We start from the raw sequence: 11,566 nt of genomic DNA, 5'->3' as shown, positions 1-11,566 counted from the left end.
GTTGCTCATGAAGAGTAAATGGGTGGCTGGGGGATGGGTGAATGAGAGGCTTATCCCCTTTTTGTATCTTTTTTATTTTGAATCATTACTTATAAAACAAAACTATCTTTGCCATCTGACATTATTATTATAGTGATGTTATGGAACAGGGTGCCCTAAACCAGCAGTTACAACCTACCTGGCTGACGATTAGAATCATGGGGGTCTTTTTAAAAATAAAGAGTCCAGATTTTGATTCAATATATCTGGGATAAGGCTTAGGAAATTGGTATTTGGGGAAAGGTCCCTAGGAAATTTTGATTATTAGTGGGTTTGGCAAACTCTTAGGATCTATTCTCAGGAATGTAATACTGGATGTATGTGTGTGTCTTATATATATATATATATATATATATATATTTTTTTTTTTTTAATAGATTTGCAGCTAGAAATTGAAATGGCAATAGGTGGATGGCTTTTTTTCCCTAGAAACTTGAAGAAGGGCTAATTTAGGCAAATAAACAACCTTATCTAGGTAAACAAGAGGCTAGAAATAGAGATCCTGACAGATGATTTTATGCTCAGCCTCTGTAAAAGCTCAGTCGACTTCCTAATCTGAGTCTTTGCTAGGACTACTTACTGCTTTTTAGTTTCTCGTCGTTTACATTTTAAAGAAGGACTTATCAGAAATTGATAGTTTATATATCTGAGTTTTACAGCTCAGATTTTTTAGTTTCTCGTCGTTACATGTTTTAAAGAAGGACTTACCAGAAATTGATAGTTTATATGTCTGAGTTTTACAGCTCAGATTTGTTATTAAAATCTCTGCAGACTTTTAAGATAGGGGAAACCTTGCCAACTGAGCTTACATGTGACTCAGCAAGTTTCTGGTTGAGATGGCTCTGTCAGGCTCAAGGTGCAGAGGGTGTCTTTTGTACATACACAGAAAGCTCACAGATAGCTATTTTGTTTTTGAAAATAGCCTCAGGTACTTAGGAATAACCCAGGTCTTTCTAAAAGGAAGCTTTTTCCAAAGTATGTTTTTAAGGTTGAATATCCATTCCAGAAACATTTCTTTCTTTAAAGATTTTGTTTTGGGGAGTCCTGGGTGGCTCAGTTAAGCATCTGCTTTTGGCTCAAGTCATGATTCCAGGGTCCTGGGATCAAGCCCCCCCCCCCCCGCTTGTTTTCTCTCTCTCTCGCTCGCTCTCAAATAAATCAATAATTTAAAAAAATAAATATTTTATTTTTAAGTAATATCCACACCCACCGTGGGGCTTGAATTGACAACCCCAAGATCCTAGAGTCCCATGCTCCACCAACTGAGCCAGCCAGGTGCCGAGAAACATTTCTTTTCTTTGAAGAAAGTATTTTACATAGTTTTAGAAAAACAATACAATGACTTAAAAGTTTAACAAACTTTACAATGGACATAGTAGGAATAAATAGTTTAAATAAGGTTCTTTTTGTCTTTTTATTAACTCCTAAGTCAAACTGTTTATAGTTAATGATTATAAGACATTTCCTTTGTAAGAGGCTGTGAAGAATATAAACTTACTGCTCTTAATCTATGCCTTTAAACATCTGGTTTTAATTGTAAAATATCAGCTATAATGTGAGAATTTGTATAGTGCAACAAGAATGCCACTAGATCTCAAGAATCGAAGAAGTTCGTGTAGAGCGTGTATGGGCTAATGTACTTGCTTCCTTTTCTTGGGCAGATCCAAAGTCATTGGGAGTGCAGTTGAAGTCCAAGCTAGCATCATTTCCACTGCCTCGGCTTTAGTGTTTTGTCAGAATGCCAGTCCCCTTGATTCCCAGCTGCACGAGAAATGGGATCCTTGCATAGAACCACAGGCTAATTTGGTCATCCTGTATGGAAAAAGTCCAGTGGTGATTAAGTGTTTGTCCCAGTTGAATAGCTTCAGTCAGATGGTATCTTTTAGGCTCCTAGATATATTTAGTGAACAAAAGAAAAAAGCCTGGCCTGCCTTAGATTTTTCTGATAGAGGTGCCCTGAATAAATGTTAGCTAATTGGGGTCATTTCTTTCCCTCCCAACTGAAAGCTTAAGGGTTAGATTTTCTGGCACAGAATACAGCATCTAAAATAGTTCATCAGACAGGTGCAGGAATAAGATAATCTGAGTGTTGCTTATCATCCTTACTCTTTAGGCATGGGGGGGCCATTTCAGACTTAATGAAAAGTTGGCAAGTACTGTACAAAGAACACTTATGTACCCTTTGACCAGAATCACCTGTTGATAGCTATTGGCATTTCACTCAATTCACTTGATTATTTGCGTGCATGTTTTCTCCCTCTCCCTCCCTCTCACTATATATATGTATGTATATATTTTTCCTCAACCATTTAAGAGTAAGTTGCTTAAATCATGCCTTTTACCATACTTAAGTAGGTATTTACTAAGAATAAGTAACATTTTCTTATACAACTATGGTTTAGTTATCAAGCCTAGAAAATATAACCTTGACTCAATAATTTAATCTGCCAGCCATATTTCATTTTTATCTATTGATCCAACATTGCCCCTGTATTTTTTTTCTTTCCCCCTTTCCTGTACAGGATCCTCTCTAGAATCATGGACTTTATTTTTTAGTCAGAGCTCCTTAGTCTCCTTTACTCTAGAACAATTCTTAGCATTTGTCTTTTATGACACTGACAATCTTACCACCTTTCGTTTAATACAGGGTTCCTCATTCCTCATTTTGGGTTTGCCTGATGTTTCCTCATGATTACATTCTGGTACTTGTCTTCAGTTGTATCCCTAGGATATCACATGTATAGGCAGGCACACAGGGTCCATCTGCCCTTCATTGGTGATGATAATTTTGATCATCCATCAAGGTGTTGTCCAATTTCCCCATACTTGTTCTTTTTGAGTATCTTTCCTCAGCTACCAAGAAAAGCCCATTGACTTACATGCTTATCTAATAAGACTTTGAACACAGCATATGAATCCAAGATCTCGGGGCACTTGGGTGGCTCAGTCGGTTAAGCGTCTGCCTTCAGCTCAGGTCATGATCCCAGGTCCTGGGATGTAGTCCCTGCATCGAGCTCCCTGCTCAGCGGGGAGTCTGCTTCTCTCTCTTCACCTGCCCCTCCACCCTGCTCATGCTCTCTCTCTCAGACAAATAAATAAAATCTTAAACCCAAAAAACAAAGAAAGGAATCCAAGATCTCAAAGCCCTTTGTAAGGACTTAATCAGTTTTCACAGTGACACTGCGAAGTAATTCTCCTAATCCTTTACCACTTTTCTTTGTATATCACATCCTAATATAACTTTGGGGAGATGGTTGTTGAAAGAATTGAGAAGTAAAAGGTAGGGCAAAGAATTTTACCTCTATTGTCAAATGCTATGTTTTCCCCCTTTATCCCTTTTATCTCTTAGGCCTCTGCTGGTAGAGTGAAGCGTGTAAAAAGGGACAAAAAGAAGAGTAATACAATAGAGCTTAGAGTGGCAGACAGAATTACTAATTGCCCGCCCCGGTATCTGTTACTATCTGTAACAATAGAACCCCTAATTTTTTTTATCTGCCTTCATGTCCATCTGCAATGAATAGCACATTTGCCAGAGCTTCTGGTTAGGTGAGGCCACGTAGCAGGAGAGAACATGCCTTTTTTCCCTGCCCTTTTTCTTTGCTGTTGAGAAGAAATGGGTATGATACTTGTGAAATGCAAGCAGCATCTTGGACCTCAGACTGAGAGCTAAAGCTAGTGTTAGAAAGAAGGAGCCTAGGTCCCTAATGATTGAAGAGCTGCCGTGAATGGCCTACCTTAGACTTACTTTACATGAAAGGGATATACACATTTTTTAATTGAAGCCATGTAGTAATTTTTGAGTTTTCTGTTCTATGCATCTGTTCTATGCAGCTGAATCTAACCTGACTGATACAAAAGAGATGCTCAAGGAGAAGAGTAATAATTGATTAATTTGTCCTGCTAGAAGTCAGACAGTTAAAAATACCACTGTTGCATGGTACATGGCCATGAAGTAAGTAAGGGACATAAAGAGTGCCAGATTAGGGAAGACTCTTGTGGGGATGACATGAGGGGGCGGGGGTGGGGGGCAGCCATGCAGATGTCTAGGGCATAAGCTTTCCAGGTAGAGGGTATAGCAAGTACAAAGACCCTGAAGTGGAAGTCTACTTAATGTATTGGAGGAATAGCAGGGAGGCCAGTGTAGTTCAGAACTGTTGAGAGTGATGGGTATGTTCATTGTCTTGATTGTGGTGGTGATTTCACAAGTGTATTTATGTCAAAACTTTAAAAACTGTGTACTTTGGGGGCGCCTGGGTGGCTCAGTCGTTAAGCGTCTATCTTCGGCTCAGGTCATGATCCCAGGGTCCTGGGATCGAGTCCCACATCGGGCTCCCGGCTCGGCGGGAAGCCTGCTTCTCCCTCTCCCACTCTCCCTGCCTGTGTTCCCTCTCTCGCTGTTTCTCTGTTAAAAAATAAATAAAATCTTAAAAAAAAAATAAAAGAAAAGAAAAATAAAAACTGTGTACTTTGTTGTATGTCAATCATACCATTGTATGTTGTATGTCAATCAAAGTCATTTTAAAACATCATAGTTACCACAAACTAGAAAACTACTCTCAAGAATCCTTATAGTCAATAATAACCTATCTTTGGGGCGCCTGGGTGGCTCAGTTGGTTAAGCGACTGCCTTCGGCTCACGTCATGATCCTGGAGTCCCTGGATCGAGTCCCGCATCGGGCTCCCTGCTTGGCGGGGAGTCTGCTTCTCCCTCTGACCCTCCCCCCTCTCATGTGCTCTCTCATTCTCTCTCTGTCAAATAAATAAATAAAATCTTTAAAAAAAAAAAAAATAATAACCTATCTTTGCTATTTAGCACTTTATAAAATCAATTATCACGATGAAGAACAGGGTAGTAGTTGCCAGGGGTTAGGGTGTTGGGGGGTGATCAGGAAGTTACTGTAAAGAGGTAGCATGAGGGAGCTTTTTGTAGCGATGGAGCAGTCTGTATTTTTTTTTTTAATATTTCTTTTTAAAAAAATTTTTTAAAGATTTTATTTATTTGACAGACACAGCGAGAGAGAGAGGGAACACAAGCAGGGGGAGTGGGAGAGGGAGAAGCAGGCTTCTTGCTGAGCAGGGAGCCTGATGCGGGGCTCGATCCCAGGACCCCAGGATCATGACCTGAGCCGAAGGCAGACTCTTAACGACTGAGCCACCCAGGAGCCCCTGGAGTAGTCTGTATCTTGATTGTGGTAGTGCTTATACAAGTCTACACGTGATAAAATGACAGAATTATACACGCACACCAATATAAGCGTACCTCGTTTTATTGTGCTTTGTAGATACTGTGTTTTTTACAAATCAAAAGTTTTTGACCGCTCTGTTGAGCAAGTCTTTTGGACCCGTTTTTTTCAACAGTGTTTGCTCACTTTGTGTCTCTCTGTCACATTTTTTAATTCTCTCAATATTTAAAACTTTGTCATTATTGTAATATTTGAATTGCTGCAAATCTCGTAAAATTTTAACAGATGAGGAGTTGCTTCTTATTGTTGAGCAAAGAAAGTATTTTCTTAGATGGAACGTACTCCTGGTGAAGGTGCTGTGGAGATTGTTGAAATGACAACAAAAGATTAGAATATACGTAAACTTAGTTGTTAAAGTAACAGCAGGGTTTGAGAAAACTGACTCCAATTTTGAAAGTTTTGTGGGTAAAACACTATCAAACAGCATTGCCTGCCACAGAGAAATCGTTTGTGAAAGGAAGAGTTAATCCATGTGATAAATTTCATTGTTGTCTTATTTTAAGAAATTGCCCAAGTAACCCCAGTCTTCAACAACTACCACCCTGATCAGTCGGCAGCCATCAACATTGAGGTAAGACTTTCCACCATAAAAAAGATTTTAACTGTCTGAAAGGCCAGATGATGAGTAGCAATTTTTATCAGTAAGGTATTGTTTTTTGTTTGTTTAAGTAGGCTCTAAGCCCAACATGGGGCTTGAACTCACAACCCTGAGATTGAGAGTCACATGCTCTACCAACTGAGCCAGCCAGACACGGTATTTTTTAATTAATGTATGTACATTTTTTCTTTAGACATAATGCTATCACACAATAGACTGCAGGGTGGCATAAACTTAACTTACATGTGCTGAGAAACCAAGAAACTTATCTGACTTGTCTTATTGTGATACTTGCTTTATTGTGGTGGTCTGGAACCAAACTCAACCTGCAATATCTCTGAGATGTGGCTGTATCCATTTCCTGGGTTTCATGTCAGTACTCTAGTTACGTAACATGTAACTCTTGCAGGGAAGTGGGTACACAGAACTTCTCTGTATTATCCTAACAACTTCCTGTGAATCTATAATTAATTCAAAATAAAACATTAGAAACATTAAAAAAAAACCCATATAGACTTATGCTTCCAGAAAGATGGAAGAGATGTGCTTTTCCCTATTCCTACTGCGAAGTACAGCTAAAACCCTGGAATGAATACTTTGTGTGTGTGTGTGTGTGTGTGTGTGTGTGTGTGTGTGTGTGTGTATAAAACAAGCATAAGAAGACTGAAAGGTGAAAAAAAGGCAGATCTTCTAGAGAACTTGGGACCCAAGGAACAATATAATGAGCTCTGGATTTTCTTTTTGCTACATATATCCCAGACTTAGAGCTGAAGAAGCTGGCAACCAAGAAACAGTGATGGGCCACAGACAAAAAACACCCCAAGAGGGCACCTAGGTGGCTCAGTTGGTTAAGCGACTGCCTTCGGCTCAGGTCATGATCCTGGAGTCCCGAGATCAAGTCCTGCATCAGGCTGTCTACTCAGTGGGGAGTCTGCTTCTCCCTCTGACCCTCCTCCCTCTCATGTTCTCTGTCTGTCATTCTCTCTCTCAAATAGATAAAGTCTTTAAAAAATAAAATAAATAAAAACACCCCAAGAAAAGCCTGCTTTCTGTAGCCAAAGGACTAGAAAAGAGGTTTGCAAGACAAAACTTTTAGACAGTAACCACTCTACTCCAGCCAAACATCACAGAAAAAAACCCAGGCCCTACTCCCACCCATGCCACAAAGGTTAAGGGGGGAGCTTATTCTCCCACCCTTGTGAGGCTGTATCGAAATGCTCCAAACTCCTGCTGGGGTGGTATCAGAGAAAGCCAAATAGGGAGCTGAGATTATCACCTCCATGAGGCAATAACAAGGCACTGAACCCTCCTGACAGAGGTAGTGTCTGAAGAGAACTAATCAGAACTTTAAGGGCTTTCAACAATGTCCAGTGATTATGAGACTGCATATACCCCCATGTCAGTGGAGTCCTCGTGAGGAGCATTAATAGGCAGTCTGCTACACTCTGCTAAGGAAGTATTAGTTGAGCCCTACTGGAGAGCCAGAACTCATGTCTGAGCCTAGCAGTAATGAGGAACCCTTCCCTTGGGTGTCCAAGGAGGCTAATTGTAAACCTGGACTTCTGTCTTCACCTGACAGTAACAAGAGGCCCCCCCCCCGCCTTTTGCCAGACCAGTGGAAGAAAAAGGAAAACAGAAGGTTTAAGTAAGATCCCAAGTCTGAGAACATAATATGAAAATGTCCAGGTTTCAATCTGCTCAGGGGGGAGTCTGCTTCTCCCTCTCCTGCTCCAGCTCCCCCTGTTTGTGCTCTCTCTCTCTAATTAATAAAAACAATCTTTTTTTTTTTTAAAGATTTTATTTATTTATTTGACAGAGAGAGACACAGCGAGAGAGGGAACACAAGCAGGGGGAGTGGGAGAGAGAGAAGCAGGCTTCCCGCAGAGCAGGGAGCCCGATGCGGGGCTCGATCCCAGGACCCTGGGATCATGACCTGAGCCGAAGGCAGACGCTTAACGACTGAGCCACCCAGGTGCCCCAAAAACAATCTTTTTTAAAAAATAAAAAAAATGATACCTATGGGAGGGAAAAGAGACCTGAAGGGAGGTAAAGTTTCTGCACTTCACTTGAACTGGCAACTGGCAATACCGTAGACAGTGATAAGACTATGATAAAAATAATGTAATAACTAGAGAAACAACTAAAAGCTATGCATCTAAAAGCTATCAAAGCTATACAAAAGCACTATAGATTCCTTATTTCAAAACTTCTGGGGCACCTGGGTGGCTCGGTCAGTTAAGCATCTGCCTTCAGCTCATGTCATGATCCCAGGGTCCTGGGATTGAGTCCCGCATCAATCCTGCTTCTTCCTCTCTCTTTGTCCCTCCCCCTGCTTGTGCTTGCTCTCACTCTATCTGTCAAATAAATCTTTAAAAAAAAAAATTTTTTTTTTAAAGATTTTATTTATTTGACAGAGAGACACAGAGAGAGCCACCCAGGTGCCCCTAAAAAATAACTTCTTACAAAGCTACACTAATCAAGACACTGTGTTACTGGTGTAAGGACAGACACAGATGAATGGAATAAAATTGAGAATCCAGAAATGGACCATTGCTTTTATCAGCAATTACATTCCAATGGGGAAAGATTCTTTTCAACAAATGATGCTAAGACAACTAGATATCCACATGACAGATCAGTGAAGTCAGTCCCATTCATCATACCATACACAAAAATGAACTCAACATGGATAAACTTCCTAAATGTCAGAGCTAAAACTGTACAACTTTTAGATGAAAACAGATGTAAATCTTCCTGACTTTGGGTTACACAATATTCCTTAGGTGTATCACCATAAGCACAGTAACAAAAGAAAAAAAGAAACTGTATATCATCAAAATTAAAAATGTTTGTGCTTCAGGGGGCCCGGCTGGCTCAGTCAGAAGAGCATGTGACTCTCGGACTCAGGGCCGTGAGTTTGAGCCCCACGTTGGGTGTAGGGATTACTTAAATAAATAAACTAAAAAAAAGATTTTTGTGTGTGTGCTTTAAAGGACACATAATCAGGAAAATGAAAAAGACAACTCACAGAATTGGAGAAAATTTTTGCAAATAATATATCTGAGAAGGGACTTGTATCTAGAATATAAAATTGCAAGTCAATGATAAAAAGACAACCCAGTTTTAAAAGGGACCTGAAAAGACATTTCTCCAAAGAATATATACAAATGGCCTATAATGAAAAGGTGCTCAACATCATTAGCCATTAAGGAAATATACACAGATTCCTAAGCAAATATTAACAAATCGAATTCAGCAATATATGAAAGTAATTATATACCATGCCCAAATGAGGTTTTAAGGATGCAGGCTTGTCAGTATTTGAAAATCCATCAGTGTAAACAGGCTGTTAAACAGGCTGAAGAAAAATCACATGAACATGACATTCAATGCAGAAAAAGCTTTTGAAAAAAACAAATTCTTGATAAAACTCTCAAAAATAAGAATAGAGGAGAACTTCCTCTACCTGATAAAGAGCATCTACAAAAAAAAAAAATCTACAAATAACTTTATACTTAATGGTGAAAAATGAAATCCAATCAGTTGCTTTTCCTGTAAGATTGAGAACAGAGAGTATATCTACTGTCGCTGTAACAGCACTCCAACTGGTCTTAAGGGTTAACTTGCTTCCAGCTTATGCACTCCTTGCTTGCTGACCAAAGTCCCTTGGTCTGTAGGAGACCTGACATAATCTCCTTGAGATTTGCAGACCACTGGCCTTGAGGAGTGAAGGACCCAACTTTCCCGGAAGATAAAGTCTGACTAAATTTGAAAACAGCTATATTTATCTTTATTCGCTAACGCCAGCAAATCCGTTCAGAGTCATGTCGACAAAAGACTAACCTAACCACCTGGGCACCTTCTTCTCCTGCACATAGTCCCCCTCCCTTTACCCATGACTTCTCCTTTAAAGCCTTCCAGCTCCCCTGGGCGTGGAAGATGGTCTTTGAGATGTTAGTTCACCATCTTTCCAGGTTGCCGGCTTCCTGAATAAAGCAACCTTTCGTTTCCCACCATCACTTGTCTCTTGAGTATTGATTTTCGAGTGGTGAGCAGCTGAACCTGAGTTCAGAACCAGTTCTCAATTTGTCACCAGTCCTATTACACAAAGTGCCAGGAATTGTAGCCTGCTCAATAAGTCAAGAAAAGGAAATAAAAGGCTTTCATATCAGAAAGGAAGAAATGTTCTATAGTATTAATGTCAATATTCTGGTTGGGATATCATGGTAAAGTTTTGCAACATGTTGCCCTTGGGGGGAACTGAGTAAAGGATACAAGCATCTCTGTATTATTTCTTACAACTGAAAGTTAATATACAATCATCTCAAAATGTTTTTTTTTTTTTAAGATTTTATTTATTTGACAGAGAGAGACAAATGTATGGATTGGGCCCAAATTCCTTTTATTTTTATATGCTTTTCATTCTTAGCATTGCAGGGAAAGAAAAGTATGAATTAGAGTTAGAATTGAATTGAATAGAATAGAAATGAATTAGAGTATGAATTCTCCTATTCCATGGTCCCTAGAGGGGCCATATTTTTTTAGAACATGACTTTTTGCTTCCAACAAAAATAACTCATTCACTAGGCCAGATTGCTGGAATAGAGTTAGCTGGTGCTCAACAAATAATGAGTGAATGTGTGAGGGAAATTAATGAGAAATGGACGAGGCATTGCGCAGTTATCTAGCGAATTCCTGTAAAAAATTACAAAGATGCCGAGTTCCCCCTATGCTTTAAAACCACTGCAGGAACCTCACACACTTCAGAGGGAAAGCCTTTCTGATTTCCCTGGGTGGAGAGCCAGGCCGCAGAGCGGTGGGAAAGAGCCCGGAGCTCGCCCGCCCGCCGCCGCGACGCGTGCGCGCGCCCGCCCCGCCCCGCCCCGCCCCGCCCCGCCCCTCGTCACGCGCGGCCCTCTCACTGCGCGCGACCCGGCCAGCTGCGAGCGGGGCTGGTGGCGCGCCATCTCCGTGTCGCTCGGGGCTGGCGGCCGTGGCGCCGCGCGGGTGGGTGGGATCGTGGCGGAGCTCCCGGCGCCGGGGCAGGGGCGGGAGAGCGCCATGGCGGCGGCGGTGGCGGCGGCATCCGGTCCCCGCGCCGCGGCGAGGTGAGGCACCGCCTCTTCACGACTGAGGAGGCCACAGCTGCCCGCCTGCCTTCCACGCGGGCCGCGGCTCCGGCATGGCCGGGATCATTAAGAAGCAGATCCTGAAGCACCTGTCCCGGTGAGAGCGCCAGCGCCGTCCCCCAGCCGTCCCGGGGCCCTTCCTAACCCCCTTCGACCCTCCTCCGGTACGCCCTCCTTCGGGCCGGTCCCCTTCTTAGCCGAGCCGGTACTCCGTGGCGGCCCTCGCCTCAACTCGAGCTGGACAGTCTCCGGCCCGCTCGGCTGGCCCCGACCGTTGTCACCACTCTGTTCTTCCCTCGCCCTGGGCCCTCCGGTGCAGGGTTCTTCTGCCCTTGCGGGGGTGCCCCGAGCTTTCCTCTCGACCCTCGCAGCCTCTTTAAGCCTCCCGACCCTCAAGGATCTCCTGGCCGGCTGCCCCCGGCTCAGTTCCCACTCAGTTCCCACACCGCCGAGCAGGTCACCCCGTCCTCGCTTGCACGCCCCCCCCCCCCGGCCCCCACTTAGTTTTCACTCCTTATTCCAGACAGGTGTTGGGGATGCCTTAATAGTTTCAGCCA

The 11,566-nt window shown here is 42.3% G+C and overlaps 1 non-coding gene across 1 annotated transcript; it reads right to left on the bottom strand.

The window, feature by feature from the left end:
- Positions 1–5,960: 5,960 nt before the first annotated feature.
- Positions 5,961–6,033, bottom strand: TRNAE-CUC. The gene has a single exon. It is a non-coding gene; the product is annotated as a tRNA-Glu (tRNA).
- Between the last annotated feature and the right edge of the window lie 5,533 nt (positions 6,034–11,566).

This window comes from Neomonachus schauinslandi, chromosome 8, assembly GCF_002201575.2.
Source record: "Neomonachus schauinslandi chromosome 8, ASM220157v2, whole genome shotgun sequence".
NCBI lineage: Eukaryota > Metazoa > Chordata > Mammalia > Carnivora > Phocidae > Neomonachus > Neomonachus schauinslandi.
The sequence above is the reverse complement of the archived record's forward strand: the minus strand, read 5'-3'. Positions and strand labels throughout refer to the sequence as shown.